This window comes from Pan troglodytes, chromosome 15, assembly GCF_028858775.2.
Source record: "Pan troglodytes isolate AG18354 chromosome 15, NHGRI_mPanTro3-v2.0_pri, whole genome shotgun sequence".
NCBI lineage: Eukaryota > Metazoa > Chordata > Mammalia > Primates > Hominidae > Pan > Pan troglodytes.
Genome location: NC_072413.2, coordinates 1499147 through 1507500, shown reverse-complemented (window position 1 = coordinate 1507500; position 8354 = coordinate 1499147). Strand labels below are relative to the sequence as shown.

General features: G+C 49.4%; 1 pseudogene; it reads right to left on the bottom strand.

Moving 5' to 3' along the window:
* Nucleotides 1–4897: 4897 nt before the first annotated feature.
* LOC134808251 (cell division cycle protein 27 homolog) lies at nt 4898–8077 on the bottom strand (annotated as a pseudogene).
* Nucleotides 8078–8354: the final 277 nt, after the last annotated feature.

The following is an 8354-nucleotide window of genomic DNA, read 5'->3' as shown; positions in this document are numbered from 1 at the left end:
CTGAGGCGGGAGAATCGCTTGAACCTGGGAGGCGGAGGCTTGCAGGGAGCCGAGATCGCGCCACTGCACTACGGCCCAGGCTGTAGAGTGAGTGAGACTCGGTCTCTAAATAAATCAGGAAATTCATTAATTCATTAATTCTTTTCCCTGCTGACGGACATTTGCAGGCAGGCATCGGTTGTCTTCTGGCATCACCTAGCGGCCACTGTTATTGAAAGTCGACGTGACACGGAGGGAGGTCTCGCCGACTTCACCGAGCCTGGGGCAACGGGTTTCTCTCTCTCCCTTCTGGAGGCCCCTCCCTCTCTCCCTCGTTGCCTAGGGAACCTCCGCCCTGGCGGGGGCCCTATTGTTCTTTGATCGGCGCTTTAGTTTTCTTTGTGTTTTTGGCGCCTAGACTCTTCTACTTGGGCTTTGGGAAGGGTCAGTTTAATTTTCAAGTTGCCCCCCGGCTTCCCCCCACTACCCACGTCCCTTCACCTTAATTTAGTGAGTCGGTTAGGTGGGTTTCCCCCAACCCCCCCCCCCACCCCCCCGCCTCCCAACACCCTGCTTGGAAACCTTCCAGAGCCACCCCGGTGTGCCTCCGTCTTCTCTCCCCTTCCCCCACCCCTTGCCGGCGATCTCATTCTTGCCAGGCTGACATTTGCATCGGTGGGCGTCAGGCCTCACTCAGGGGCCACCGTTTTTGAAGATGGGGGCGGCACGGTCCCACTTCCCCAGAGGCAGCTTGGGCCGATGGCATAGCCCTTGACCCGCGTGGGCAAGCGGGCGGGTCTGCAGTTGTGAGGCTTTTCCCCCCGCTGCTTCCCGCCTCAGGCCTCCCTCCCTAGGAAAGCTTCACCCTGGCTGGGTCTCGGTCACCTTTAATCGTGATGTTTTAGTTTCTCCGCCCTCCGGCCAGCAGAGTTTCACAATGCGAAGGGCGCCACGGCTCTAGTCTGGGCCTTCTTAGTACTTGCCCAAAATAGAAACGCTTTCTGAAAACTAATAACTTTGCTCACTTCAGATTTCCAGGGACGGTGCCTTGGCCCGTGTTTGTTGGCTTGTTTTGTTTTGTTTTGTTTTGTTTTGTTCGTGTTTTTCCTTTCTCGTATGTCTTTCTTTTCAGGTGAAGTAGAAATCCCCAGTTTTCAGGAAGACGTCTATTTCCCCCAAGACACGTCAGCTGCTATTTTTTCCTGTTGTTAACTAGCGCTTTTGTGAATCTCTCAACGTGCAGTGAGAGCCGGTTGATGTTTACTATATACTTCATCATGACATCTTATTTTCTAGAAATCCGTAGGCGCATGCTGCTGCTGCTCTTGTTGCTGTTGTTGTTGCTGTTGTTGTTGTTGTCGTTGCTGTTGTCGTTGTCGTTGTTGTTGTCGTTGTTTTCAAAGTATACCCCGGCCACCGTTTATGTGATCAAAAGCATTATAAAATATGTGTGATTATTTCTTGAGCACGCCCTTCCTCCCCCTCTCTCTGTCTCTCTGTCTGTCTCTGTCTCTCTCTTTCTCTGTCTGTCTTCTCTCTCTCTCTCTCTGTGTCTCTCTCTCTCTGCCTGTCTGTTTCTCTCTCTCTCTGTCTCTCTCTCTCTGCCTGTCTCTCTCACTGTGTCTGTCTTCTGTCTTACTCCCTTTCTCTGCCTGTCTGCCTGTCTGTCTGTCGGTCTCTCTCTCTCTCTCTCTCTCTCTCTCTCTCTCCCTCCCCCTGTCTGTATGTTTCTCTCTGTCTCTGTCTCTCTCTCTCTTTCTGTGTCTCTCTCTCCGTCTCTGTCTTTCTCTGTCTGTCTGTCTCTCTCTTTCTTTCTCTCTGTCTCTCTCTGCCTGTCTCTGTCACTCTGTCTGTCTTCTGTCTTACTCTCTCTCTGCCTGCCTGTCTCTCTCACTCTCTCTCTCTGCGTGTCTCTCTCTCTCTTTCTTTCTCTCTGTCTCTCTCTGCCTGTCTGTCTCACTCTGTCTGTCTTCTGTCTTACTCTCTCTCTGCCTGCCTGTCTCTCTCACTCTCTCTCTGCGTGTCTCTCTCTCTCTCTTTCTGTCTGTTTCTCTCTGTCTCTCTCTGTCCGTGTCTGTCTTTCTTTGTCTGTCTCTCTTTGTCTTTCCTTCTCTCTGTCTCTGTCTCTCTCATTGTGTCTGTCTTCTGTCTTAGTCTCTCTGTCTCTCTCCCTGTCTGTCTGTTTGTCTCTCTCTCTCTCTCTGTCTTTGTCTTTCTTTCTCTCTGTCTCTCTCTGTGTGTCTGTCTTCTGTCTTACTGTCTTTCTCTGCCTGTCTGTCTGTCTGTCTCTCTCTGTCTCTCTCTCTCTCTCTCCCCCCTGTCGGCTGTTTCTCTGTCTCTGTCTGTGTCTCTCTTTCTGTCTGTTTCTCTCTGTCTTTCTCTCTCTGTCTCTTTCTCTCTGTCTCTCTGTCTGTCTCTGTCTCTGTCTCTCTCTCTCTCTCTCTGTGTGTGTGTGGGGGGGGGGGTGTGGGGGGGGGTGTGTGTCTGCCTTCTGTCTTACTCTCTTTCTCTGCCTGTCTGTCTGCCTGTCTGTTTGTCTCTCTCTCTCTGCCTGTCTCTCTCCCTTCCTGTCTCTGTTTCTCTCTCTTTCTGTTTCTCTCTGTCTCTGTCCATCTGTGTCTTTCTCCGTCTGTCTCTTTATCTGTCTCTGTCTCTCTCTTTTTCTGTCTTTCCCTCTTTGTGTATCGTTGTCTCTCTCTGTCTGTCTCTGTCTCTGTCTCTCTGTCTCTGTCTCTCTGTCTCTCTCTCTCTCTCTCTGTCTGTCTGTCTGTCTGTCTCGGTCTCTGGCTCTGGCTCTGGCTCTCGCTATCTCCCGCCCTCTCTTTTTTTGCAAAATAAGCTCAAGTACATCTAATCTAATCCCTCACCAAGGCCCGAATTCTTAACTTCTGACATCCCAGATTTGATCTCCCTACAGAATGCTGTACAGAACTGGCGAGTTGATTTCTGGACTTGGATACCTCATAGAAACTACATAGGAATAAAGATCCAATCCTAAAATCTGGTGTGGCTTCTCCCTCGACTGTCTCGAAAAATCGTACCTCTGGTCCCCTAGGATGCCGGAAGAGTTTTCTCAATGTGCATCTGCCCGTGTCCTAAGTGATCTGTGACCGAGCCCTGTCCGTTCTGTCTCAAATATGTATGTGCAAACACTTCTCTCCATTTCCACAACTACCCACGGCCCCTTGTGGAACCACTGGCTCTTTGAAAAAAATCCCAGAAGTGGTTTTGGCTTTTTGGCTAGGAGGCCTAAGCCTGCTGAGAACTTTCCTGCCCAGGATCCTGTGTGAACAAAAGTGCCTCTGCTGGGAGCTGGGATCGTCGGGACCATGCTTGCTAGCGCTGGATGAGTCTCTGGAAGGACGCACGGGACTCCGCAAAGCTGACCTGTCCCACCGAGGTCAAATGGATACCTCTGCATTGGCCCGAGGCCTCCGAAGTACATCACCGTCACCAACCGTCACCGTCAGCATCCTTGTGAGCCTGCCCAAGACCCCGCCTCCGGGGAGACTCTTGGGAGCCCGGCCTTCATCGGCTAAAGTCCAAAGGGATGGTGACTTCCACCCACAAGGTCCCCACTGAACGGCGAAGATGTGGAGCGTAGGTCAGAGAGGGGACCGGGAGGGGAGACGTCCTGACCGGCGATGAGTTCCCTAGGCTCTGGCCACCCCACCCACGCCCCACGTCCCACGTCCCGGGCACCCGCGGGACACCGCCGCTTGATCCCCTCCTCTGTCCACAGCCGGCCCCACCCCACCACGCAACCCACGCACACACGCTGGAGGTTCCAAAAGCACACGGTGTGAATAGAGCCTGACGGAGCGAGAGCCCATTTCACGAGGTGGGAGGGGTGGGGGTGGGGTGGGTTGGGGGTTGTGGGGTCTGTGGAGAGCCCGATTCTCCCTCTTGGGTGGCTACAGGCTAGAAATGAATATCGCTTCTTGGGCGGAGGGGCTTCCTTAGGCCATCACCGCTTGCGGGACTACCTCTCAAACCCTCCCTTGAGGCCACAAAATAGATTCCACCCCACCCATCGACGTTTCCCCCCGGGTGCTGGATGTATCCTGTCAAGAGACCTGAGCCTGACACCATCGAATTAAACACCTTTACTGGCTTGGTGGGTTTGTTTGTTTCTGAGATGGAGTCTTGCTCTGTCCCCCAGGCTGGAGTGCAGCGGCGTGATCTCAGCTCACTGGAACCTCTGCCTCCTGGGTTCAAGTGATTCTCCTGTCTCAGCGCCACCATGGCCGGCTCATTTTTTTTTTTTTTTTTTTTTTGTAGACACGGGGTTTCACCCTCTTTCATTGGTTTTCACTGGAGATTCCAGATTCGAGCCACACCTCATTCTGTGCCACAGAGAGACTTCTTCTTCTTCTTCTTCTTCTTTTTTTTTTTAAGTGCAACGCAACATGTCTGCCTTATTTGAGTGGCTTCCTATATCATTATAATTGTGTTATAGATGAAGAAAAGGTATTAAACACTGTGCTAGTGATAGCGAAAGTGAAGACAAAAGAAAGGCTATCCATTTTGTGGTTAGAATAAAGTTGCTCAGTATTTAGAGCTACCTAAATACGTCAGCATTTACACTCTTCCTAGTCAAAGCTGGCCGATCTGAATAATCCTCCTTGAAACACAATTTTTGATAGGGTTAAGATTTTTTTAAGAATGCGACTCCTGCAAAAGAGCTGAACAGACGATACACATTTAAAAACATCACAACACAAGGATCAACCAGACTTGGGAAAAAATCGAAAACGACACAAGTCTTATGAAGAACTGAGTTCTTAAAATAGGACGGAGAACATAGCCATCGGAAGAGAAGGCAGTATTGGCAAGTTGATTGTGACGTTGGTCAGCAGTAGCTGGCACTATCTTTTTGGCCATCTTTCGGGCCATGTAACTACTACAGCAAAATGAGATATGATCCATTGAACAACATATTCGCAAATCAAAAAATGTTTCCGTAATATAATGCTTCAGATTTAGAAGCAAATCAAATGATAGAACTCCACTGCTGTAATAAGTCACCCCAAAGACCACCGTATCTGACAAAATAACTACCACAGGGTTATGACTTCAGAATTATACTTTCTCTTGATATTTACTTATGTATGTATTTATTTTTTTAATGTATTTCTCTTGAGACGGCGTCTCGCTCTGTCGCCCAGGCTGGAGTGCAATGGTGTGATCTCGGCTCACTGCAACCGCCACCTCTCCGGGTTCAAGCGATTCTCCTGCCTCAGCCTCCCGAGTAGCTGGGACTACAGGTGCCCACCACCACGCCCAGCTAATCTTTATACTTTTAATAGAGACGGGGTTTCACCGTGTTGGCCCGGATGGTCTCGATCTCTTGACCTCGTGACCCGCCCGCCTCGGCCTCCCAAAGTGCTGGGATGACAGGCGTGAGCCACTGCGCCCGGCCTTCTCTTGACGTTTAAACTATGAAGTCAGTCCAGAAAAATGCAATCAATGTCAACGGTGAGTATGCTGTTGAGGCAGAGGTAGGACCACACTTTCTCATGTCTTATTCAGTTGATCACAATAGGACCTAGGTAGTAATTTCCTATGTGCCCACTTATACACGAGTACAAAAGAGTAAAACAGAGAGACCGCTACATGAAAGGGTACGTGAAGTTCTTCATAGTAACTCCGTAAACTGGAACACTGTCAAAAAGCAGCAGCTCGTGAGTTGTTTCCATCTATTTTTCTATTCTCCAATAAGCGAACTATGCTATTCCTTTCCAATCTCCCAAGCGCTCCTTGTCCCCATCACCACTTCGGTGCTCGAAGAAAAAGTAACGAATCAAGTCACACAACTAAAGAAACACATACACGAACCAAAGACAACTACAGCGTCTGCAAAAGTTTGCTAGAAGACTGAAACTGTTGAGTATAAGGATCTGGTATTCTAGGATCATGAGTTCATTTCAGAGTTTGTTCAAGACATACGTTTCATAAGGAAACATCTTAGTTAGAAGTTATTCAGCACTATGTACCATCCCTAAGTATTTTTAACCAAATTCGTGACAATAAAGAGCTATCTAACCAGAAAAACTAGCGAGTACCGGCACCATCCATAGGGCTTTGTCTTTACACTTCATTACCACTTACCATGCCTTACAATGTCTGGGATTGACCCTGATAGCATTTCGAAAACAAGCTGATGCTTTGTCCAATTCTTCAGTGAAGACAAGCTCACGCCCTAATGCACTATAGGCATAAGCATCATTTGGATCCACTTCGAGAGTTCTCTGGAAGAATTGAATCGCAATATCGTGTTCCCGTTGCAGACCGAAACAGTTCCCTGCAGCACACCAGGCCTCTGGCTGGCGAAGTTTTATCCCTGTCTGTGAAGTCTTTGGACAGAACTGAAAGAGCAACATCTTTCGGAGGATGCCAAAGTGTTGTAGAGCAGATCTCCATGCCTTCGACTCTGTAATTCTCAATCCTTCTAACCTCTGAGAATTTTCTTTCAGCTTGCGTGGACTCTGAAAGTTTAAAATAGGCCCTTCCAATTTGGCACAGTACCCAACCGGTATTGCGGTGGTGAGAAGCTAGATGGCTCAAGACACTGACAGCTTCTTTGCCGTGGTGAGAACACAAAGCTAAATAACCTTTCCCCCTTTCACGAGGAAGGCTCATCAAGCCTTCCGCTGCTGCTGCTTTTTGTAGATTAAAAGCCTGAATCTGAGGCGCGATTGCGGCTATTTTCCCTTCTGGAATGATGGAAGAGTCCAATTTTGTCACTTCCATGGCTATCACTTACGTTCGGTGGAGTTATTCCTCCTTTATTAGCTTTACTTTTTGTTTTTCTGTTTGGGATTTTAGGTGGAAACTTCCCTTTTAATTTTCTCCTATTCTCCTCGGTTGTGGAGCTGTCACTAGTCAAGAGTCGTGAATTTCTTCGAGGCGGTGCATTTGGGGGAGATGCCGTAGTGGGGCTCAATACCTGAGGTGTTGCCCTTGTCGGCGCACCAGAACTTTGTGTTTTTGCAAGAATTGGGGTTACCTTTCGGCTCTTTCCCCTCTGCGAGAAGACAGACTGTGTTCCGGTTTGGCCGATTCTGGCAACAGACTTTTTTGAAGGGGCTCCGGTGGATGGCACGTCAACGACAGAAGGTGTCTAATACCAGTGCAGTTTTGTCCATAGGATCCGTCTCCGGGACTTGGGGCTTCTAATGGCAAAATGCCAACGCTTGGGGCTCATGGACTAACTGCTGCTGGTCCTCCTAATACACTTCGACCAGTTTTTGGTTTATGTTGAACCTGTTTAGATCATATGGAAGTTCCTGTTCCCAGTGGGACCGTATCAGGTGAAAGGACAGCTGAATCGATAGAAGACACTGGGGAGTCTGTATTCAAGGAGTACTTTGAATTGGAAGATTCTCAATTCAATCCGTTTAATTCAACGGTGTCCTGGGGTGTTTCCGTAAGAACGGTCTCAGGCTGTCTGTGACATAAACTAGGACGAGGTCCCAGTGTTTTGGCGCAACACTTGGACAGGCAGTTGCTAAAGCTCTCTAGAGATGTGAATCAAAATGTTTGGTCAGGATCTGGCTTTTCCCCCCTGTTTCACATCATGATTCAAAGGGACACCAGAGGAAAGGATTTCAACGAAGGCTCTTTTGGTCACATTCTGACCCTTTGGTAAGCCGATCTGTCTTGCAATATACATGTCCCAACGATGGAAGGGGAAAGCGAGCTGAATCAGCGAACTCAGGAACAATAATATCATCGTGGCTTTTCTGCTTATGAAACACTCCACCCGATAAGATTTGATCCCCTTCTGCAAGCTTGCTGAGACCAACACAACATTTCGCAAGCAGGTATTTGCATTGCGGTGTAGTACAACTGTGTCCTTTCAAGAGTCTATATGTTTTATAGGCCTTTCCTGAGCGGTAAGAAGAGGTTGCCAGTAAAAACAAGGCTTCCTCTGAGTGTACTTCTGCATAGAGGCGTTCTGCGAGGAAAACCGCATCTCGGTAGGCATAGTGGCTTCGTGCTTGCCATATAGCAGCCTGGACGGGTCCCTGCAGCACCGCCATCCTCGAGGCTCAGGCCCACTTTCTGCAGTGCCTCAGGCACCGCCCCCCCACCCCCCCACCCCCCACCCCCATAGCGGCTCCGGCCCGGCCAGCCCCGGCTCATTTAAAGTCACCAGCGACCGTTACCGACCGTTTACCGTGGGATGGGGGAGTCCCAGCCAGAATGACTTCTTTATCCTGCCGACTCTGGAAAGCCCGGCCCCTTGTGATCCATTGCAAACCGAGAGTCACCTCGTGTTTAGAACACGGATCCACTCCCAAGTTCAGTGGGGGGATGTGAGGGATGTGGCAGTTAGGACGAAGGACTCTCTTCCTTCTGATTCGGTCTGC